At 39.7% G+C, this 24,791-nt stretch overlaps 1 long non-coding RNA gene across 1 annotated transcript in view; it reads left to right on the top strand.

The window, feature by feature from the left end:
- The window catches only part of LOC129143966 (uncharacterized), a 228,938-nt gene extending 204,462 nt beyond the window's left edge, over positions 1-24,476 (top strand). Inside the window, exon 3 of the long non-coding RNA XR_010157236.1 lies at positions 24,425-24,476. This is a non-coding gene — a long non-coding RNA (uncharacterized LOC129143966). The remainder of the gene's footprint in view (positions 1-24,424) is intronic.
- Positions 24,477-24,791: the final 315 nt, after the last annotated feature.

The following is a 24,791-nucleotide window of genomic DNA, read 5'->3' as shown; positions in this document are numbered from 1 at the left end:
AATAATAAATGTAGAGAATCCCAAAATGTCAAGGTGAAAAGAAAGAAGAGGACTAACATATTCCTTCCTTTTGGGTTAACTGCGAGGCTGCTGAGACTCTGCCTGCTGTCTCCTTTGCTGTGCCCATCCTGCTTCTGACTCAGCCATCTAAATCAAGGGTACATAAGATCTCTGTGGCTCCTTGAGGTACAGTCCCTAATATCTAGTGCCCAAAGGGCGTGTGTAACATGATCACAATGATTGAAAGGATGAGTGACTTAAATTTGTTCAGGTGATGCGGTAGTGCATGGAGTGTGTGAAAGGAAAATATCTCGTGTCCCCCAAATCACTAAGGAGAACTCAAGCCGGGAACTGATTAGGGCAAACCTGCCTCCCATTCTATTCAAAGTCACTCCTGTGCTCACTGAAATAGATTGATGCATATCTGATTTGTCTCCTTTTGAAATCCTAATCAGAAACTCAAAAGAATATAACCATTTGTGTATCACCTATTTGTGACCTGGAAGCTCCCTCCCCGCTTGGAGTCTTCCTGCCTTTGCTTCAAGTGGTCCCGCCTTCCCAGACTGAACCAATGTACTTCTTACATATATAGGTTGATGTCTTATGTCTCCCTAAATGTATAAAACCAAGCTGTGCCCTGACCGCCTTGGGCACACATCATCAGGACTTCCTGAGGCTGTGTCACAGGTGTGTCCTCAACCTTGGCAAAATAAACTTTCTAAATTAACTGAAAACTCTCAAATTTTGGGGTTTCACAGTGCATGCCTAGAATGAGCTGAGCTGTGCTTTGAATTAGGAAACACAGGTGCCCAAGGAAATCTGGAGAACATTGGCCCATCTAAAATGACAATTGTCATCATCATTAAACTTTTCTTCTATTAGTTCTTTCTTGTGTTCTGTGATTCGAATGTTTGTTCTCTCCAAAACTCATGATGAAATTTAATTGCCATGTTGATTGTATTGGGAGGTGAGACCTTTATGAGGTGTTTAGGTCTTTTGGGGTCCATGCTTATGAATGGAGTCATGCCCGTTTTTGCAGGAGTGGTTTGTTATTATCACTCCATTATTATCACTGGAGTGGGTTTGCCCTATCTTCCTCTCTTTCTCTCCCTTTTTGCCCTTCCACTATGTGGTGCCTTCTGCCATGTTATGTCATAGCTAGAAAGTCCTTGCCAGATGTCAGCACCTTGATATTGGACTTCTAGCCTCCAGAACTGTGAGCCAATAAATTTATGTTCATTATAAATTACCCGATCTGTGGTATTCTATTATACGAGCAAACAAAGACACTGTCCTTTCAGAAAATGTTAGGTCTGCTTTGGCTACTATTTATACAAGAAAGTCTTAGTCATGCCCCAAAAGATGTGGATGGGCCAAATATATTTCTTTACTTTGTTTCTTAAAAGTTTATTTTATCCATTCATTCATTTATTAACTCATTCAATCGTTTTCACATTCATTTAAAATTAATTAATTGTTTTGTTTTGTGGCCAGATAGTGCAGGTACTTGCTCTAAGGCTGACATATAGAACTGCATTGAATATTGCTTGAAAATTTGAACCTGAATGTTTAGAATAGTAGAATTCCAGTTTGTATGATTATCACTGTAATGAAACAGCAGACAGCTAACTATCTTCCTTTTATTTTTTTCTTAATTTTCTCAAAATACTGCCACATACTTTACTTCAGAAGCTCTTGTTTTTCTTTTCATCCTTTTCAAAGCCATCCTTTGAGAGAGTACCTTAATTCATTTTCTCCCAGTAGTTTTTTGTTTGTTTGCTTTTGAGATGGAGTTTTGCTCTTACTGCCCAAGCTGGAGTGCAGTGCAATGGCACAACCTCAGCTGACTGCAGCCTCCACCTCCTGGATTCAAGCGATTCTCCTGCCTCAGCCTCCTGAGTAGCTGTGATTACAGGTGCCTGCCACCATGCCTGGCTAATTTTTTGTATTTTTGGTAGAGATGGGGTTTCACCATGTTGGCCAGGCTGGTCTCCAACTCCTGACCTCAGATGGTCCGTCTTCCTCGGCCTCTCAAAGTGTTGGGATCACAGATGTGAGCCACCGTGCCCAGCCTTTTTTTTTTTTTTTTTGAACCGGAGTTTCACTCTTATTACCCAGGTTGAAGTTCGGTGGAGATCTCAGCTGACTGCAACCTCTGCCTCCTGGGTTCAAGCGATTCTCCTGCCTCAGCCTCCCAAGTGGCTGGGATTATAGGTGTGCTTTGTTTTGTTTACTTGTTTTGTGGTTTTAGACAAGTCAAACTCCATGAACCTCAATTTCTCCATTTGCAAAATGGGATAATAATACTTGCCTCCTACACACCTTGAGTGTTGTGAGAATTAAAAAGATAAAGTTTGCAGAGTGCTTTGTAAAAACACAGAACCTTTCATCTAAGGAAGGAGACAGAGTGTTATTATTTTTGTTGTTATTGATAGCCATGTTCCCACACAGCTTTATTTTTATGGTGTGCTTAACTGCATAGGGATGAGTCACAGAAATAAAAGGTGGTAAACATTTAGCAGGTCATCCAGTTCAAACTCATTGTAGAATTCTTCTCCTGCAACATGCTGTTATATCTTAGTCCTATTTCAAAGTCTTAAAGCATCAAACAAGAAATGGTTCATTTCTTTCTGCTCGACAGTAGAACTGTTATAAAGAACAATTCCAGTGGTGACTTTTGATCTAAGCATTTTCCTAATGGCCCAATTGGAACAACTATTTGAATCTCTGCCAGGAGGTTATTTTTGCCCAATGTGAGTGTAATTATTTTTGGGACACTTTTACTACTTTCCTGGGGGAAATGGAGTCACAATCCATTAGCTCTTTTTTTGCTGATGCTCTTTAAAATGTTCAGCTTAAATGTTCCATTTAGGAATTTCCTAACCATTGGTCCATGGAGCAGACCAAATCTTCTTCAGAGATATCTCATTTCAAACACAGTTGAATTGCTTTAAATTCAACCCCAGAAGACTAATTTAAAAGAATGTGATAATCTCAGCCTTGTGGAGTGCACATATTTTGTATTTGGCAGGTATATAATCTATCACTGAAGATGGAGAGATTCTAGTGTATTATAGTACATACATATTTATGGAATAAATAAATGAATTATTTATATTATCATGCATGTCTCTGACTCATTGTTACTTAATTCAGTGGGACAACGATACTTCCTTTGTCTTTTTGGATTAGTATTTATCTATCTATCCATAAATAAATTGTTTGGAAGCATCGCACTTCTGATGCAAATACCAGTTAGAAGGTCTAAATACCAGCTAAAATGATATTTAGACTTTCAAAACTCTGAAGCATTTACTATGTATTAGTAGCTGACAATAGGTTGGTAAGCCAAACTAACTTGTTTCTGTTGTGGTGCTTACTGAGTACTTCAGCCAGTGAGAACTGGTTCTGAAGGTACGATAATTCCATTTTATTCTCCAGAGAGTTCATTTTGTCATTCTTTTGTTAGAAAGAGTAAAGCAAAAATTAAATCGATATCTCAAGTAATTCTTTCCCTTCTACTAGTGGTGGTTTAATTAATGACTCTATCAAATTAATCTCTTAATTAAAATTACATTTTTAAGTGCTTATGATGACTGTTTTGAATGTAAATGTGACGTCCAATCAGAACAAAGTTCATTGGTTTAAGTGAAAAGATTTTGTTCTTCATTCACCTCTATATTCCCCAAATCCAAGGATTTTGAGCAATGGTTAGACTTAGTTAATACAAAATAGAAGGACGTGGCTTCTAAGAGAGAATTACATTCTAATCTCTATTAGTCAAAACACTAAAATAAATCTTTAAAAAATCATTAAAATAATAAGGTTCTCCTTTGTGAGGTGTATGGGAAATCTAGAAATATAAGTTCATTCAAAACTGCTCAAGTTATTATCTACTGAAATTAGATCACAGAGTTTTGACATTTAAAATATTTTTATGTGGCATATTTTCAGATAGTGAAATTATTGGTGGTCAACTTTTTGGATGCTTTGCTCTTAAATTTATTCTGCCTTCAACTTAGTAACTGGATGGTGAGATAGGTGGTGGTAATTAGCTATCTGAGTCAGTGGGGAGGAGCCTGTAATACTGAATACAGTATTACAGTTTCTTTGGTGTGTGGTATGGTTAGCACACATAAGATACTTAAGACAAGCTGGGTGCCAGATCTGGGAAAATGAAGTAAAATCACTTTGATAGACTGTGTAGGATACAAAATAGCAAATATCAGACTCTATACTTTGCCATTCTTTTACTTAACTGTTTTGTTTTCTCAAACTTTATACCAATTAGTTTAGGCATGTAATTTGTAAATTCCAGGCCTAGGAATATGAAACAAAATAATATCATGGTAAGTCTGTGGATTTCTTTATCTGTTTAATCTTTGTTTCAGATAATTGTGGAACAAAAGTCTCGACAAAAATATAAAGGGATGATGACACTACATTTTGGAAATAAATGTATTTTAGTGTCCTTAGACCTATAACACTATTCTGTCAATTTAATGGTTTTAATTAAGTGCATACCGAATAGTTCCTGACATTAGTCTTATTTCCATAAGAGATATTTCTGTTAGATCAAGTCCAGGGGTTTCTAAGGGAGACTATAGAACCTGGAGTTGAAAATCATTAATTTTGTTATTCTCTGTAATCATCAATTTATTACAATGAACTTTTATGCAATGGAAAATTATTATCTCTTCGCAGATATCAACAGTTTAAAATGGGAAGAATTTTGTTTGAGCATTTGAGGATTTCACACTATGCATCTAGTTCCTTCTGTTTACCTGCCTTCTTCCAGGTTTTGTAGCCTCTCATTCCTGAGAGAGCAGCAGAAAGCTGAAATATGAAGATGCTATGAGGTCCTCTTGTTTTTGAGCCTCATTTGCAGTTGTGGCAGTAGATCGATAAGAGGAAGCATGAACTGCAGTGAGCAGCAATGGGAAAGATTCATACTGTTAAGTGAAAATTACTAAACAATAGAATGATACCAACCTGCAGAAAATGTCATCATTACATGGATTTTATGCCTCTTATGTAAGAATAACTGGTTGGATTCAAATTCATGTTAAGGCACATATTTTCCATCTCTATACTACTTGACACCTCGGCTTAAATTTTGGTTTTGACAAAAATAGCCAATAGATTTACATGACTCTTTCCAAAGACAACCAAATGGCATTTCCTTATCCATCACTAGGACTTAGCATCATTTGCAATGGCTAAGTGCAGTTGACTTGCACCAAGGAAGGTTTCCATGTTGTATTTTTGTTGAAGTAAATTCAGCAGGTAGATAGACGAATAGCAGCCCTTGTCTTTTGCAGACAAGTGTCATTGTCCTGACTTGACTAATATTTATCTGGGTTTGTTTAATCTCTTCCTCCTTTCTCAGAGTTTTGTTTTTATTTTTTTTAACCTACATGCTTTCACCTACAATTCAACTTCCTCAGAATTGTTGTTGTCCCACCTTGTGCAATTTTTACTTCCACAGTTATTACATTTCCTAATGAGTGCTTCTCTTTGTTCTATGACTTGGTGTTCAACACTGCTTTCCTGCTCTCCCCAGAATGCTCACTGCTTATTAGTGTGCTTCCCACCTGCACAGCTATGCAACATGTTTCTTCAGCTAATCTCTTGGCTCATCTTCCCTTTTATATTTCCCTAACACACTGTGCAGTTCAGCCTCATTTGATTTATCACCAACATATCAACTCCCTTATAACTTTGCCTTTCTGTTTGCTTCTGTGGATGTGAAGGTCTTTCAGGAGAAGCTGATTTTTATTACTAATAACAGAAACACTATCTGAAGACTTTTATAAAAGGACCGTAGAGCATCTCACAAACATCACCATCTTTATCTTTCATGTTGTCCTTATTAAAAACATATTCTCTACCTATGTTTTCTCTACCTGAGTATAGATATCTCTGTGTATTATATCACACAGAGTGAATATAATTTTGGTCCTCAAAGAAATGAGTTTAAAGAGTATAATAACAAATTAGTAGAAATTCTGCCTGCCTAAAAATTGTGATGAAAATAAATGACAATAAGAGAATTTAGAAAAACATTTTCCAGGTTTTTAAGTTGTATGTGTGCTTAAATGAGAAGCATATTATAAAAATTCCTCCTAATCTAGTTTCCCAATCTTGTGATTATCCTTCTGAGACACTCACATGGGCCCATTTCCTGTAAATCAGTATTAGAGAAGGATGCTTCAGGCAGACCACCTTGAAGTAATAATTGTCTTTCTCAGGAGATGGTCACATGTGCTAGGCCCTCTGGGAGGAAATGAATGAATTGCCCATTGTGCCTTGAAGCACAGAGAAGAAATTTTAAAGGTGAAAATTTCCAAAGTGTTAATGCTCAGAGTAATCACCGGAGTGTGGCAGCTAGCCCTCGAAGGGCCCACCCTTCCTAGAATCAGTAAACTCTTCCCCTGTAGAAAAATTACATAAACATTTGAAGATTTCCTTTTGTCCTAAGAATTCTATTTGTCTGCCAAGATGATAATTATTTGGGCTGGAAATTTGGCCAGTTGCAATCTCTATTAAGGCATTGGTGGCTGTATTCTTTCCTGCTCTTTTTCATTTGTGATCCTGTGATTTGCTGGGCCTCTGGGGCCTCTTGAGTCAAGAGCTGCGTCTGAGAGCGGTTAGCAGGAAGGAGGGGACATGCCTATGTCTTTTCTCTCTAAATGGCAGGCCTCACTCTGGAGTTGCCCCATGGTAGCCTCCTCATCTCTTCTCCATGCCAAGCAAAAGGCTTTTGACAAGTCTGGATTGGGCAGAAACCCAGAGATTGCTGTAGGGCATTGCTTTCATGAGGACAACCAATAGATCTGCACAATGTCCATGACCAGTCACAAGGCCACTTTTTTCTTGTTCCTCTTACATGCCAGTCCCCATCCTCCACATCTTGACAAAATTACTAGAGAGGAATGCAAAGCTTGGGAAACTTTACTCCCTCCTCATTTCCATTAAATAACTTCACTCTTGGCCCCCTAACACCCTACTACCCTATTGCTTTAGAAAACAAAAAGTATATTCTTCCTCCAAAAGGTAAATGACCTGGAATTTGTTATTTCTTTCTCCAGATATTCTCTTTTATTGCAGTTTGGGTTATATTGAGAAACTCTGTGTTGGAGTTTAAAGTACAGAATTTTTTTTAATGGAATATCCGTGGGACCAACATCTCTGGAGGGTGGAAAAAGAAGCAGGATTAGAAGGAGGAGGTATTGAGTTGAGACACAGACTCAACATCCTTGGTGAATTCCACAGGGATCTCTGGAGCCAGAATGGCCCCTCAGAGCTGTTCTCAGTTGGCCCAAGATGACCAGTCCTTTATGTTCCTGCATCATTTGGTGATCACATGTGAGTATCCCTAGCAAAGACATAACCTTGGGCTAGAGGACACTTATGGCACTGAGACAATCCCTGAAAGGGCTGACAGATGATGGCAGTCTTCTGACAGCATTCTATGGTAAAGTACCTGGGACAACAACTCTTTTATTAAAGAGAAATCTGTGTGGTGTACTATAGCGTCTACCATAGGCTACCCTTTGCTCCATTCAGATTCTCTTATTAATACACATTTAGGAAGCAGTTATTTGGAATTCTGCTGGACTCCTCATGAGCTAAACTGAGAATAGGAAGATATTAGGACAAACTATAGCCCCAATACTGCAGCTGATCTCAGAGTCACAACTTAAACTCATTGTTCCCCTCTACTGTTGAGTCTAGATTTTCTTTCTCTCTCTCTTTCTTCCAACAAGAATGAGCTTAGAATCTTTTCTTCTATTTTCTTTTTTGTTGAGATGAAATCCTGCTGTGTTTCACAGGCTAGTCGTGAACTTCTGGCTCAAGTGATCTTCCCACCTCAGCCTCCAGACTAGTTGAAATTACAGGCATGCACACTGTGCCTGGCCTGCTTTTCTTTATTTTTACCTTGCATCTCTGTTGGTTTCAGTGCTTAGCTGGGCACTACCCATACTGTCAGCCTTGAGTAGTCTTAGTTTCTGGTCACCATGCCATTCTCAAAACCAGGATGGCTGAACTTGGTCCATTTGCCATCATAATTGGCAAAGAGAATATAAAAAATACCCAGGTGAGTTACCTGGGTTGCTAGACTTATTCTTCCTTGTTCCATTGTGTAATAGCAGCCCTACTTCTACTTGATAGTTTGGTTAATTACCTTGCCAAAATGATGACTCCTCCTGTTGCCATCTGGTTCCTTGGCACAAGAAACCTAAATGCCTAGGCTGCAGTCAAAGCTTGTAAGACAATGGGATTGTTACTATATCCTTTGGCAGAAGTGTTCTCCCTTTGAAAACCAGGATCTCAAAATCCACAGGATCCAGAGTTTCAGAGTAATGAATTAGTCAATCAAGTCACTGGGAAAGAAGGGAGGTGAGACCACTTTTTCTTCTACCCCTTAGTTCTTAGAACCATGTATTTTTCCTTTTGGGGAAATAGCACCACATGAAGGTCTTTGAATCAAAATGTATGCTAGTCCTAGAAGCTGACACCCTGTCATTGTAAAGCATTGGCCATTGGCCCTGAACTGAGATTTTAGTTGTGTCTTCAGAAGACTGTTTCAATGCTCTATCAGGCTACTAACTTTGATGTAAGGAGACAAATAATATGCCCAGAGGATCTCCTGATTTGGGGCCAACTCCATCTCTGTTTTGCTATAGTTCTCCTCATTATGTGAGATCCCATAGCAATGGATTAAGCGCTTTATAAACTTTTTTTTTTTTCCAGATGGAGTCTCGCTCTGTGGCCCAGGCTGGAGTGCAGTGGCGTGATCTTGACTTACTGTAACCTTCACCTCCCTGGTTCAAGTGATTTCCCTGCCTCAGCCTCCCGAGTAGCTGGGATTCCAGGCGCACACCACCATGCCCGGCTAATTTTTTTAGATTGTTAGTAGAGACAGGGTTTTCACCATGTTGGCCAGACTGGTCTCAAACTCCTGACCTCAGGCAATCCGCCAGTCTCAGCCTCCAAAAGTGCTGGGATTACAGGCGTGAGCCACCGCGCCCAGCCATATAAACTCTTGGATAGTGGTAATGACTAAGTGTCTGCTTGCAAGAAGGCAAACCAAGTGGCAAGTTGGTTTCCTCAAGGGGTAGTGCCATAATTCAGAGTCAATGTTGGTCTCTGTTGCTGGCAGGTTGAATATTTAGCAGAAGTAATAGCTAAATTACTTCTTGTTAAGTTAGGAACCCATGCTCTTGGAGACTTCTATTTTTATCAGCTTAGCTACTCTGTTCATATGCCCATTATATCAGTTTTGAGTTAGACAATGACAGAGGCAGGCTGATGTTATCTGGCTGAATCATTTTGGTTTCATGGTTATTTAGTAACTCCACTGTGTTGAATGCTATCTTGTAGGTGTAATCATGTGATACAAAGATTTTATAATTTGAGCCCACTCTCATATTTACCCACATGCCTCTACCCCTGATCTTTTTGTCGCTGATCTTCCCATTTTCTCTCTCCAGGCCCCAATTAACCTGCCAAGCCACTTGCCACTGCTGATTAGTCCATAAGTGTAGTCTAATCTACTTATGTGTAGTCTAATCTGCTTCTCTTTCCACACAAAGTAGATGGTCAAGGTGCAGAGAAATGAGTTGTCACTATTTCCTGGGGCCTTTGCCAAGATTCTAAATCCTGTATACTGAGAGAGTGCTCCCCAAATGACAAACTCTCCCTTATCCAACCTTATGGTATAACCACCTTGATCAAGCACCCTCAACATGCAATCACATGTATACTTTTCCAATTCCTGCTGGTACATTCTGTTTCTTGTAGCTCCTTTGGGTTACAGTATCTTTCTTCCCTGATTAGGCCCAGTATGTCCCTGGCTTGGTTTTCCTGCAGCTTAACCATAGCTATCATAGCCAAAAAGAAGTAGGGGCATATCCTGAGGGAGACAAAATTGTCTTGCAGGGGGCAGGCCTCTGAATTTTCTTCCTACAAGAGGGGGGAGGTTAACTCTTGACTGGGGAAGGAGAGCCCTTCTGCAATCTCAGAGGATTTCAGGAAATCTAAGGATTCAGGACTTGTTTGGACATACACATAGATACCTATCCAATGCATCAGGGGCCTATTATTTTTTGCAAGCCAAGGCCCTAATCCTGGCATAGAAGGTATGTCTTGATAAGGAGTTTAACCTTCTTCAGAGCTTGGCAACTCTGATTATTAAATCCTATTCCTGTCCTATGAATTCTAGGCCCTCCTGCTGCAGAAAATTAGATCCTTTATGTATGTTACCAAGAAGGCTCTTTACTTTCACACCTGCTTTCAATTACCTGTAAATTTCTCTCAGCTTTTTCTTTCTTTCAGAAAAGGGAGCTTAGAAAATAGCCACATGGGCTGGGCATGGTGGCTCATGCCTGTAATCCCAGCACTTTGGGAGGCCGAGACGGGCAGATCACGAGGTCAGGAGTTCGAGATCAGCCTGGCCAAAATAGCGAAACCCCATCTCTACTAAAAATACAAAAAATTAGCCAGGCTTGGTGGCGGGCGCCTGTAATCCCAGCTACTCAGGAGGCTGAGGCAGGAGAATTTTATGAACCCAGGAGGCGGAGGTTGCAGTGAGCCGAGATTGTGCCAATGCACTCCAGCCCGGGCGACAGGACGAGTCTCCATCCGAAGGAAAAAAAAAATAGCCACATGATTGTATTGTTCTTATAGTTTCTATTGCTGGCTTATTTTTCAAATGTCTGATATGTAGCAGTAGCTAGAGCATCCCATCCACCTTTATATCATCCCAATTCACCAGTGAAATTTTGATCAATAGGAACCTTACCTAGTATCAGGACTGCCTGTGCCCTACCACCAGTGATGTGGTTCTCATTGCCAGCAAAGCCACAAGTGATCCGGCTCCAAACCCCATCTTCTTTCCTACAATTCTTAGAGTACTCCGGATACCAACTGTCACAGGTTACAGTTTCCCAGGAAGCAGACTCTGAGATGGGGATTAGAACATGCTATATATTTATTAAAGAACACCCTATGGATAGACACATATGGAAAGGGAGATAAGAAAACAGGATTAGGCAAAAGGAGAAGTTAGCTGAAATGCAGGCTTAACAGCAGCCTCAGCCAACACTGCAGGGACACTTGGTGCTAAAATGGTCCTTCAGAGGTATCCTGAGCCAGATGAAGATCATCAGGTCTTTATTCTTCTGCACTAATCAGTTGTTGGATCTGTGTGTCCCTGGGAAAGAGCATGACCTTAAACAAGAGGTTTCTGCAGCTGAGGCAATCCTTGAAGGGGCTGATAGCTAACAGCTGCCTGCTGACATGTCTCCAAACAGCTGGGTCAACAAGCCCTTCACTGAGGAAGGATCTGGACCCTAGAACTAATCCTTTTAGGGAAGTAGCAATTTGAGGAGGCTTGAAAGTAGCTTTCAGAAAGACTGCGCCATCTTTCTGTATGACCCTGTGCCTTTGCACATTCTTCTGTTTCTACACCAAATGATTTTTCCCCACTCTTCATTCCTTTCTTTGCTAACTAGAACATGTCCTTCAAGCATTGCCTTCCCAAAGAAACCATTGCAGAATAGATTCCCTTTCAACCCCACTCCCAAGTCTCCTTGCCAAACAAACTCCCTGACTGGTGAAATGTTCCTGTGTTTTCCTGTGAGACTTTTAAGATGCCTATATATTAATACTTAATGCTTATCACCCTGAGGTTTTTTTTGTTTTGTTTTGTTTTTTGAGACATAGTCTTACTCTATCGTCCAGGCTGGAGTGCATTGGCGCCTATCTCCGCTCACTGCAACTTCCGTCTCCCAGGTTCAAGCAATTCTCGTGTCTCAGCCTCCTGAGTGCGCCACCATACCTGGCTAATTTTTGTATTTTTAGTAGAGACAGGGTTTTACCCTGTTGGCCAGGCTGATATTGAACTCCTGACCTCAGGTGATCCGCCTGCCTCTGCCTCCCAAATTGCTGGGATTACAGGTATGAGTCACCACGCCTGGCCTACCCTGAGTTTTCATTATGTAGTCATCTGCTATATTTTTCACTGGGCTGTGCATTTCTTGGAGATTTTATCTTTTCTTTTACTGGTGTATATTTAAGGAGCAGAACCAGTATGGTGCCTTTCATGTATCATGTATGTTAAATGGATGAACCCATCAAAAATATTATCATTCATGTCATAGTAGAAGGACACAGAACTAGAGTTAAGAAATCCAATTTGAGTCCTTACTTGGTCATAAACAGATTACAGATAAGTCACTCAATCTCCTCATATGTTTCACCTTCTGTAAAATGTAGATAAGTTCTCTCTCCTTACTTTATATCATTTTTATAAAGATAAAGGTAAATGAGATATATGAATGTTGGGTAATAAAAGTGTTATACAATGCCAGAAATTATTATTGTTTATCTACCACTTATTCTTCATCAGTGATCAGTGTTTGCCTACCTTGCTGCCTATGAATGTTTCATTTACTGTTGTAAGTCTCTGGGTTAATCACAGATGCAAATTTTTACTGTTGCTAAGGTGTATCTCCTCTGTACTCTTCAATTCTGGACAACTAATCCATATGTGTATTTGGAAACTGGAAAATAAATGAGCCACTGAAAACTATCACCTTTAAAAGAAAACCCTGGATTAGTGAAAGGCCTAATCAGTGGGTAAAAAGATGAACTGTCTCTGACTTTAAGGAAGTTATAGTCTGCTAGAGGGAGACAAACATGTGATAATATAAGAGAAATGAAATATTATAGATATTTTCTAGATATGAGATGGGATTTAGTGCAGGTACAAAGGAAGGAGTGATTAGATAGAGATTGAGGAGATGAAACTTGCCCTGTCTGGCAGTTTCCCTTCAGGCAGGCAAGGAACTGAAGGGCATGCAGGATGTGCAGAGGCACAAAGGAATAATAATACGGAGGATTCCAAAGAGTTCTGTGTGACCAGAATGTACGGCAGAGGGGATGAGGGAAAATAAGGCAGCCACATGTGTCTGCCACCTTGGCATCAGAAAGGCCTCACTGGACATACTGTATATGGGGTCCTCTTCTGTTGCAGTTCTGAGATTCTCTGACTTACCTCAATTAGTAATTTATTATTTGGTATGGGAGATTCACTCCATTATGATAGTGGTCTTATGCAATATGTTTTATTTCATCATTGTAAATATATTTAATTCTGAAAACGCAAGGCTTTGGGGATAGGCTGTAATAATGTCTATCAGAAGTTTAAAGGATCCAGATAGCCATTGTTTAATGGCACCAATGATAAATGTAATGTCAGTTTAAAGAATGCTTTGAAAGCAAATTTAGGTCATCTTTAATTGTTTGTTACTGAAGCTAAGGTGGAGGTGGGGGAGATTTCCTTTGCTTTTCCGTTAGTATAGAGCCTTTTTTTTATTTTTTATTTTTTTTTCATGAGCATAGAACACAGCAAAAAACATCAAGGCACTTTAGGGTTGGTAAGGACTAAAAATTATCTTTCCAGCTCCCTTCATGCCAATTCCCCACTCCGGCCAACAAAAACCCTAATTGCTTCTATAGGTCCATGACATCTTAAAGATCTTGAAAGGTCTAGAGTGGTAGGGAATTACAATACTGTTTAGTCATTTACTGGTGATGGCATCATATACATTTCTACATATGTCTGGAATATCAGAGATATTCTGGGTACTTCTAAAAGTCATGACAGAACTTGGTGGTATGGAAAGATTGGAACGAATATGCATTTCTCCTGCTGAAGGCAGCATGTAGAAGCATAAGCACCATTTTTGCTCCACCACTGGCTTTGCAAATCATACATTTCCCAGAGGTAGATAATAATAAGGAAATATGAGAAAATCAAATTCTCTAGTTCTTCTAGTAAAGTAGAACAGCAAAGTCATTTTAAAATGATAGTCCAGTGGTTGTGACATGACCAGATAAGTCAGGTTGGAAGGGTTCCTAAAAATAATTTAGCTGAATCCTTTACTGATGAGGAAACTGAAGTCCACAAAGGTCAAGTGGTTTGCCCAAGGCCACAAAGCTCTCTGATCATCTAAAGTGGTCCCCAATGCTGTAATGTTTATTGGTTTTCAGACTTATTGTTTCATAGAACAGAGTTCCTTCTCATCAAAATGGGTTTTATAGAATATGGCATCCTCCTCACATGCCATAAGGAAGCTACTCCCTTCTGAGGACTATAGCTTGTCCTTCATTATTCAAAAGATCAATTATCTTGAGCTCTTCCCATTCATTGTTGGTTTACTTCCCTGTTCATTAATTAGTTCTGAGAGGAGAGAAAAGTAAAGGAGGTAAAACCCATAGTCATTCTTTTACTTATTAGTGGTTTGGTGGGTGTTAGGGGAGAGAGGGAGGGTTGGTGGAAAAAATGAAATAAAAGATTTTTAAGATGATTACCTGTGACTTTCATTTGTTCCAAGGTATTAATGACATAAAAAAATCGAGAGCTCCACAAAAAATACATTGACATGCTTATCCTGCAAAATCTTCAACGTTTCCCAATCCAAAACTCATATTTTAAACATTATTCAATCACCTACATCCTTAGTCTTTAATCTATGGGTTTCTCATGATTTGTATTCTGTTAGAAGCATGATGGGTTTTAGTTATGAGTGTGTGAGTGAAGAAACGAAGGTGAGTTCCCAGGCTTTTCTCAGCTGAGAGTATCACCATATGTGTGAACAAATGCCTTCCAGCCGATACTGGGTGTAAACCACTTGAAATATTGGAGAAAGGCCAACATTTCATCATCTTGGCCCATCTCTTTGCACAGTGTAATGCTCTCGTGTGCCATTCCAGAGCAGTGAAACGCCGAAGGCTTGTCTAAAATGCCAATGATAATACACCTATTTTTATCTAGCAGAGCCACTGTGGTTCACATAGTTACTTTCCCAACTGAATAATGCTGGTGAACCAGCACAGCAAGACCAAGATAAGTATCTTCTTAGAGTTACTGGCAAACAGCAAAGACAATTAAACTTCAGTATTGAGTCACTTGTCAACTGGGCAGGCTGACTTCAACTCCTACCACTGAGTTTTCAAGCTGTGTAGGATTTTGCCATATTGAGCTTAGTTTACATTAAGCCATTTGTGCTGCTAAATTCTTTAAAAGCCAAATTATTTGATAAGAGGCTGTATGCTTGTATTTTGGAGCATGTGTGATACTTACCGTCCTAGTTTCTAAGCTGAAATTGTTGATGCCAAGAAGGGAGATTATTACATGTATTGATGCACTGTGAGCAGACCAAATGTAACTCCTTTTTGCAAAAGAACCTATGTGAATACCGAGTCAGCCTCCCACACACATGAGTCTTCTTTGTCACTTCAGTGGGAGTTTTATGTGGGAATTAAGAAGAGAAAAATGTCACCCAGAGTGTGTCTGATCATGATTTAATATCTGAGCCAAGACATCTTCAGCTAGTGAAAGCTCCTACCCACATAACATTAAATCATAAACATATGCAGCAATGGGCCTTTGAATACGCCTTTGCAATGCTTTGCATGGAATGAGCCATAAGCTATGTTATTTGAGAAATTGAATTGACATTCACAGGAAACTCTCATATTGGGATATTTAGTTGAAATATAAATGACAGAATGGTCAGCGTTTTGGTTCAATGCTTTGGGGGAGGACCATAAAAGTCCCAATGTTTGCTAAGAGAAGAAAGCCCAAAACAACTTATATGCCTTCGTGGCCTAAAACAGGGAGTGGTAGGAAGTGGGGGAGGCAAGAGAGGCAGTGTGTGTGAGAACCAAAGGCTTCCTCTAACAAACTAATTAATTATACCTTTATGTATGATTAACATGCATTCATTAAAAATTAGAGGCCATATAGTTTTGATTACTGTTAAAACAAATGCACACACCAAACAAGCACAACCATGTTTTATTAAAATAAATAAAGGAGCTTATGGGATCAGTCCACAGCATTTAAATGCAGTTCCATCCTGTGTTTCCCATGGGGTAATTACATGACTCAGTCCACTGGACACCCAGCTCAGCCAAAGCAGATTTATAGGGAGCAAGGAGAGATCATCCTGGGATTCCTTTTGCTTGGCTTCAGAGTTCCTGAATTAGTGTAGAGTTGGGTGTGAGTTACAGGTTACACTATTAAGCAGCTTCCTCAACCACAGAAGCACTTATAAGGCAAGAGGCAGGCATGGGGTGGTTCTGGTCCTATTCACGTTTGGAAACTAAAGAAATGGGAGAAACACTAAGAGGTTTATGTAGGTTTTTCCTGGAGACCTGGGTTGGCCATATTGAATCCACAAGGATTAGAGCTGAGTGGGTTCCTGTGTTAGGGCATGCTGCTGTTCAACTGCAGTGTCATCTGGCCATTGTTCTTTGATGCAAACAGATTCTATCTATGGCTCCTCACACTACAAAATATGGTAGGTTTTCATTACCTTCAAGGAAAGAAGTCTCTACTAAAAACTTTTAAATACTTTAGCTGCAGCCCCCAGAAGCACTCCACGCAGCAGTTTGCAGGTAGAGTGGATCATGAATAGGGCTTTGTATGAGGACCCTTAGAATTATATTGGAATACCTGTAGCCCACTTATAGACTAAACATAAGTAACTCTTTAAGGCAAGTAAGTAAAACAGAACATCATGTTTCAGGTAGGATTTTATTATATCTTATCAGTGGCATCATTATTCCCCTTGAGCTGAACCTCATGCTGAGCTAGAATTGGCGTTTTTAGGCTTCTTATAATCATAAATATAAACTGAATTCTGCCTTTACAATAAATGCTTCTCTCATCTACTGGATTCTCTAACTCAACTTTAACGTGGGAAGTTGTGATTTCTAATTGATCTATCCACAGGTATTGGGTCCTCTTCTACAGATATAGGTACTTAGCACCCCTGCCGCCACACCACTCCACGGGGAATTGTGAGTGGAGAGAAAGTCCAACTGGCACAGAAACTGTTGTAGAAAATCCAAGGAAATGCCGATTGCAAGATTCTGAGTGTTTGGCAATTAATACAATTTATCCTTTTGGCCTAGAAAATTTACTCACAGAGAAATTTTTAAAAAGCCTACCATGTAATACCCTTTCAAGATTCCTAAATAGTATTGGGAAAATCCAAATCATACAAGTCGCTTTCTTCTCAACCCCAGGTAAATCAAGCTACTAGATTATTAACTCTGGGTTATATCATCACTGCACTTTTATCTCATATTAACATTATATACATTATTAAGTTATATATAGGTATAGATTACATATAATACATATAATTTAAAAAAAATTTTGTGTGTATATCATAGGTATGTGTACATATACATATTTATGGGGTACATGAGATACTTTAATACAGGCATGCAATGGGTAATAATCACACCAGGGTAAATGGGATATCTATCCACTCAAGCATTTATTCTTCGTGTTACAAACAATCCAATTATACTTTTAGTTATTTAAAAATATACAATTAAATTATTATTGACTAAAATCACTTGTTGTGCCATCAAATACTAGGTCTTCTTCATTCTTTCCAACTACTTTTTATTTATTTATCTATTTTTTATTTTTTCTTTTATTATTTTACTTTAAGTTTTAGGGTACATGTGCACATTGTGCAGGTTGGTTACATATGTATACATGTGCCACGCTGGTGCGCTGCACCCACTAACTCGTCATCTAGCATTAGGTATATCTCCCAATGCTATCCCTCCCCCCTCCCCTCACCCCACAACAGTCCCCAGAGTGTGACGTTCCCCTTCCTGTGTCCATGTGTTCTCATTGTTCAATTCCCACCTATGAGTGAGAATATGTGGTGTTTGGTTTTTTGTTCTTGCGATAGTTTACTGAGAATGATGATTTCCAATTTCATCCATGTCCCTACAAAGGACATGAACTCATCATTTTTTATGGCTGCATAGTATTCCATGGCGTATATGTGCCACATTTTCTTAATCCAGTCTATCATGGTTGGACATTTGGGTTGGTTCCAAGTCTTTGCTATTGTGAATAGTGCCGCAATAAACATACGTGTGTATCTCTCCTTATAGCAGCATGATTTATAGTCCTTTGGGTATATACCCAGTAATGGGATGGCTGGGTCAAATGGTATTTCTAGTTCTAGATCCCTGAGGAATCGCCACACTGACTTCCACAATGGTTGAACTAGTTGACAGTCCCACCAACAGTGTAAAAGTGTTCCTATTTCTCCACATCCTCTCCAGCACCTGTTGTTTCCTGACTTTTTAATGATCGCCATTGTAACTGGTGTGAGATGGTATCTCATTGTGATTTTGATTTGCATTTCTCTGATGGCCAGTGACGATGAGCATTTTTTCATGTGTCTTTTGGCTGCATAAATGTCTTCTTTTGAGAAGTGTCTGTTCATGTCCTTCGCCCACTTTTTGATGGGGTTGTTTGTTTTTTTCTTGTAAATTTGTTTGAGTTCATTGTAGATTCTGGATATTAGCCCTTTGTCAGATCAGTAGGTTGCAAAATTTTCTCCCATTTTGTAGGTTGCCTGTTCACTCTGATGGTAGTTTCTTTTGCTGTGCAGAAGCTCTTTAGTTTAATTAGATCCGATTTGTCAATTTTGTCTTTTGTTGCCATTGCTTTTGGTGTTTTAGACATGAAGTCCTTGTCCATGCCTATGTCCTGAATGGTATTGCATAGGTTTTCTTCTAGGGTTTTTATGATTTTAGGTCTAACGTTTAAGTCTTTAATCCACCTTGAATTGATTTTTGTATAAGGTGTAAGGAAGGGATCCAGTTTCAGCTTTCTACATATGGCTAGCCAGTTTTCCCAGCACCATTTATTAAATAAGGAATCCTTTCCCCATTGCTTGTTTTTCTCAGGTTTGTCAAAGATCAGATAGTTGTAGATATGCGGCATTATTTCTGAGGGCTCTGTTCTGTTCCATTGATGTATATCTCTGTTTTGGTACCAGTACCATGCTGTTTTGGTTACTGTAGCCTTGTAGTATAGTTTGAAGTCAGGTAGTGTGATGCCTCCAGCTTTGTTCTTCTGGCTTAGGATTGACTTGGTGATGCAGGCTCTTTTTTGGTTCCATATGAACTTTAAAGTAGTTTTTTCCAATTCTGTGAAGAAAGGCATTGGTAGCTTGATGGGGATGGCATTGAATCTGTAAATTACCTTGGGCAGTATGGCCATTTTCACGATATTGATTCTTCCTACCCATGAGCGTGGAATGTTCTTCCATTTGTTTGTATCCTCTTTTATTTCATTGAGCAGTGGTTTGTAGTTCTCCTTGAAGAGGTCCTTCACATCCCTTGTAAGTTGGATTCCTAGGTATTTTATTGTCTTTGAAGCAATTGTGAATGGGATTTGACTCATGATTTGGCTCTCTGTTTGTCTATTGTTGGTGTATAAGAATGCTTGTGATTTTTGTACATTGATTTTGTATCCTGAGACTTTGCTGAAGTTGCTTATCAGCTTAAGGAGATTTTGGGCTGAGACAATGGGGTTTTCTAGATATACAATCATGTCATCTGCAAACAGGGACAATTTGACTTCCTCTTTTCCCAATTGAATACCCTTTATTTCCTTCTCCTGCCTAATTGCCCTGGCCAGAACTTCCAACACTATGTTGAATAGGAGTGGTGAGAGAGGGCATCCCTGTCTTGTGCCAGTTTTCAAAGGGAATGCTTCCAGTTTTTGCCCATTCAGTATGTATTGGCTATGGATTTGTCATAAATAGCTCTTATTATTTTGAGATATGTCCCATCAATACCTAATTTATTGAGAGTTTTTACCATGAAGGCCTTTTGAATTTTGTCAAAGGCCTTTTCTGCGTCTATAGAGATAATCATGTGGCTTTTGCCTTTGGTTCTGTTTATATGCTGGATTACATTTATTGATTTGCGTATATTGAACCAGCCTTGCATCCCAGGGATGAAGCCCGCTTGATCATGGTGGATAAGCTTTTTGATGTGCTGCTGGATTCAGTTTGCCAGTATTTTATTGAGGATTTTTGCATCAATGTTCATCAAGGATATTGGTCTAAAATTCTCTTTTTTTGTTGTGTCTCTGCCCGGCTTTGGTATCAGAATGATGCTGGCCTCATAAAATGAGTTAGGGAGGATTCCCTCTTTTTCTATTGATTGGAATAGTTTCAGAAGGAATGGTACCAGTTCCTCCTTGTACCTCTGGTAGAATTTGGCTGTGAATCCATCTGGTCCTGGACTCTTTTTGGTTGGTAAGCTATTGATTATTGCCACAATTTCAGATCCTGTTATTGGTCTATTCAGAGATTCAACTTCTTCCTGATTTAGTCTTGGGAGAGTGTAAGTGTCAAGGAATTTATCCATTTCTTCTAGATTTTCTAGTTTATTTGTGTAGAGGTGTTTGTAGTATTCTCTGATGGTAGTTTGTATTTCTGTGGGATCGGTGGTGATATCCCCTTTATCATTTTTTATTGCATCTATTTGATTCTTCTCTCTTTTTTTCTTTATTAGTCTTGCTAGCGGTCTATCTATTTTGTTGATCTTTTCAAAAAACCAGCTCCTGGATTCATTAATTTTTGAAGGGTTTTTTGTGTCTCTATTTCCTTCAGTTCTGCTCTGATTTTAGTTATTTCTTGCCTTCTGCTAGCTTTTGAATGTGTTTGCTCTTGCTTCTCTAGTTCTTTTAATTGTGATGTTAGGGTGTCAATTTTGGATCTTTCCTGCTTTCTCTTGTGGGCATTTAGTGCTATAAATTTCCCTCTACACACTGCTTTGAATGTGTCCCAGAGATTCTGGTATGTTGTGTCTTTGTTCTCGTTGGTTTCAAAGAATATCTTTATTTCTGCCTTCATTTCGTTATGTACCCAGCAGTCATTCAGGAGCAGGTTGTTCAGTTTCCATGTAGTTGAGCGGTTTTGAGTGAGATTCTTAATCCTAAGTTCTAGTTTGATTGCACTGTGGTCTGAGAGATGGTTTGTTATAATTTCTGTGCTTTTACATTTGCTGAGGAGAGCTTTACTTCCAAGTATGTGGTCAGTTTTTGAATAGGTGTGGTGTGGTGCTGAAAAAAATGTATATTCTGTTGATTTGGGGTGGAGAGTTCTGTAGATGTCTGTTAAGTCCGCTTGGTGCAGAGCTGAGTTCAATTCCTGGGTATCCTTGTTGACTTTCTGTCTCGTTGATCTGTCTGATATTGACAGTGGGGTGTTAAAGTCTCCCATTATTAATGTGTGGGAGTCTAAGTCTCTTTGTAGGTCAGTCAGGACTTGCTTTATGAATCTGGGTGCTCCTGTATTGGGTGCATATATATTTAGGTTAGTTAGCTCTTCTTGTTGAATTGATCCCTTTACCATTATGTAATGGCTTTCTTTGTCTCTTTTGATCTTTATTGGTTTAAAGTCTGTTTTATCAGAGACTAGGATTGCATCCCCTGCCTTTTTCTGTTTTCCACTTGCTTGGTAAATCTTCCTCCATCCTTTTATTTTGAGCCTATTTGTGTCTCTGCATGTGAGATGGGTTTCCTGAATACAGCACACTGATGGGTCTTGACTCTTTATCCAATTTGCCAGTCTGTGTCTTTTAATTGGAGCATTTAGTCCATTTACATTTAAGGTTAATATTGTTATGGGTGAATTTGAATGTTGGCCTGCCTTGCTACATTGGGGAAGTTCTCCTGGATAATATCCTGCAGAGTGTTTTCCAACTTGGTTCCATTCTCCCCGTCACTTTCAGGTACACCAATCAGACGTAGATTTGGTCTTTTCACATAGTCCCGTATTTCTTGGAGGCTTTGCTCATTTCTTTTTATTCTTTTTTCTCTAAACTTCCCTTCTCGCTTCATTTCATTCATTTCATCTTCCATCACTGATACCCTTTCTTCCAGTTGATCACATCGGCTCCTGAGGCTTCTGCATTCTTCGCGTAGTTCTCGAGCCTTGGTTTTCAGCTCCATCAGCTCCTTTAAGCACTTCTCTGTATTGGTTATTCTAGTTATACATTCTTCTAAATTTTTTTCAAAGTTTTCAACTTCTTTGCCTTTGGTTTGAGTTTCCTCCCATAGCTCGGAGTAATTTGATCATCTGAAGCCTTCTTCTCTCAGCTCGTCAAGGTCATTCTCCATCCAGCTTTGTTCCGTTGCTGGTGAGGAACTGCGTTCCTTTGGAGGAGGAGAGTCGCTCTGCTTTTTAGAGTTTCCAGTTTTTCTGTTCTGTTTTTTCCCCATCTTTGTGGTTTTATCTACTTTTGGTCTTTGATGACGGTGATGTACAGATGGGTTTTTGGTGTGGATGTCCTTTCTGTTTGTTGGTTTTCCTTCTAACAGACAGGACCCTCAGCTGCAGGTCTGTTGGAGTACCCGGCCGTGTGAGGTGTCAGTGTGCCCCTGCTGTGGGGTGCCTCCCAGTTAGGCTGCTCGGGGGTCAGGGGTCAGGGACCCCGTTGAGGAGGCAGTCTGCCCATTCTCAGATCTCCAGCTGCGTGCTGGGAGAACCACTGCTCTCTTCAAAGCTGTCAGACAGGGACATTTAAGTCTGCAGAGGTTACTGCTGTCTTTTTGTTTGTCTGTGCCCTGCCCCCAGAGGTGGAGCCTACAGAGGCAGGCCGGCCTCCTTGAGCTGTGGTGGGCTCCACCCAGTTGGAGCTTCCTGGCTGCTTTGTTTACCTAAGCAAGCCTGGGCAATGGCGGGTGCCCCTCCCCCAGCCTGGCTGCCGCCTTGCAGTTTGATCTCAGACTGCTGTGCTAGCAATCAGCGAGACTCCGTGGGTGTAGGACCCTCCGAGCCAGGTGCGGGATATAATCTCGTGGTGCGCCGTTTTTTAAGCCCGTCGGAAAAGCGCAGTATTCGGGTGGGAGTGACCCGATTTTCCAGGTGCCGTCCGTCACCCCTTTCTTTGACTAGGAAAGGGAACTCCCTGACCCCTTGCATTTCCCGAGTGAGGCAATGCCTCACCCTGCTTTGGCTGGCGCATGGTGCGCGCACCCACTGACCTGCGCCCACTGTCTGGCACTCCCTAGTGAGATGAACCCGGTACCTCAAATGGAAATGCAGCAATCACCCGTCTTCTGCGTCACTCATGCTGGGAGCTGTAGACCGGAGCTGTTCGTATTCGGCCATCTTCCTAACTACTTTTTATACCCATTGACCTTCATCACATCTCCCCCAGACCCCTACTAACCTTCCCAGCCTCTGATAACCATTCTTCTACTCTCTATCTCCATGAGCTCAATTGTTTTAATATTTAGCTCCTCCAAGTAAACGAGAACATAAAAATCTTGTCTTTCTGTGCCTTGCTTATTTCACTTAACAAAATGACCTCCAGTCCCATCTGTGTTGTTGCAAATGACAGGATCTCTTTCCTTTTTATGGCTGAATAGTACTCCGTTGTGTATAAGTACCACATTTTCTTTATCCATTTGTATGTTGATGGACCCTAAGTTGCTTCCAAATCTTGGCTATTGTGAAGAGTGCTGCAACAAACATAGGAGTGTAGATATCTCTTCAATATACTGATTTCCTTTCCTTTAGGTATATACCCAGTAGTCGGATTGCTGGATCATATGGTAGCTCTACTTTTAGTTTTTTTGAGGAAACTCCAGACTGTTTTCCATAGTGGTTGTACTAATTTACATTCTCACACGCAGTGTACGATGATTCCCAGTTCTCCACATCCTTGCCAGCATTTGTTACTGCCTATATTTTGGATAACAGCCATTGTAACTGGGGCTTATCACTACACTTTTCAATGATGTGTCTGGGTTTCAGAGGACTAACCATTGCAGGCTAGCCTGGGTGTTGGTTATTTTGAAGCTGAGTTTCTTTTCAAAGAACTCTGTACTAGTTGTTGTATGTTACGTTGTTTGGTCCAGAGAGTTCATACAGGTCTTGGGGCTGGAGATCATGTGGTAAATAATGCAAGGTAGAAAGTTACCCCACTGATTAATCACAATCCTGTGAACCTGAATGGAGTGAGTCATGGTCAGTCAACTAGGTAGAATTGGTCTTCTACTCTTCTCTAGATGAAAGACAACCACCATTCAGGATCTTCAGGCTATACAAACAAACAAACAACCCCCCAAAAACAAGAAATAGCAAAAGAAAAAAATGATTAAAAAGTTTAGAACTGATTCCTGATTTAAAACATTGTGACTCAACATAATCTTATTTATAAATTCATTCAATAATAAACACCTGTTAAATCATAAAGACTTAAACAGAAAGAATTCTAGGAGTTATTATTTGTAACAAGTTGCAAGTGTATAAACACATCCTTAGTGTAAAAATTTGTTAGACCGTATGAAATCCCTCATCAATTTACCTTTTCTCAAACAGGTGTGTTTGGTCTTAACAGGGAGGTTTTCCATACATAGGTTTTTATGGTGAGTTTTTAGTAGGTTATCACCTTCTACTGTTCCATCTTTGCTTTTTATCTTTTGTCTTTGTATTTTACTTATTTTCTGAGTCTCTATATGAAATAATTATTTAAAATTTACAGTATGTCTTTTTCTTTAAAGAGAGAAGAGAAAGAAAGAGAACTCCTTGAACTTGAAAACAGACCGTCAATGGTGAGTACTTGCCCAATATTCAGAAATATCATCAAAGTGTTATCTCATGATGGATCCTAACCATATAAAATATTTCTACTAATAGCCTCAGTCAAATTAACGTAAAAACTGGGAATGGCGTTTTTGGCAGTTTTTGACAGTTGAATAGTCTCAAATATTGCAAGACACATGAAGTTTAATATCAGTGAGATCTTTCTCACATTCTGTATCTTGGAAGTTTGGGTGAGAATTGTATTAAGGATGTTTATGAAGCCAAAAAAGTAGACATATGTGGAAAGAGAGTTTTGAGGTCTAATTTATCTCAGATGAATACATA

Source organism: Pan troglodytes, chromosome 4 (assembly GCF_028858775.2).
Source record: "Pan troglodytes isolate AG18354 chromosome 4, NHGRI_mPanTro3-v2.0_pri, whole genome shotgun sequence".
Lineage (NCBI taxonomy): Eukaryota > Metazoa > Chordata > Mammalia > Primates > Hominidae > Pan > Pan troglodytes.
The sequence above is the reverse complement of the archived record's forward strand: the minus strand, read 5'-3'. Positions and strand labels throughout refer to the sequence as shown.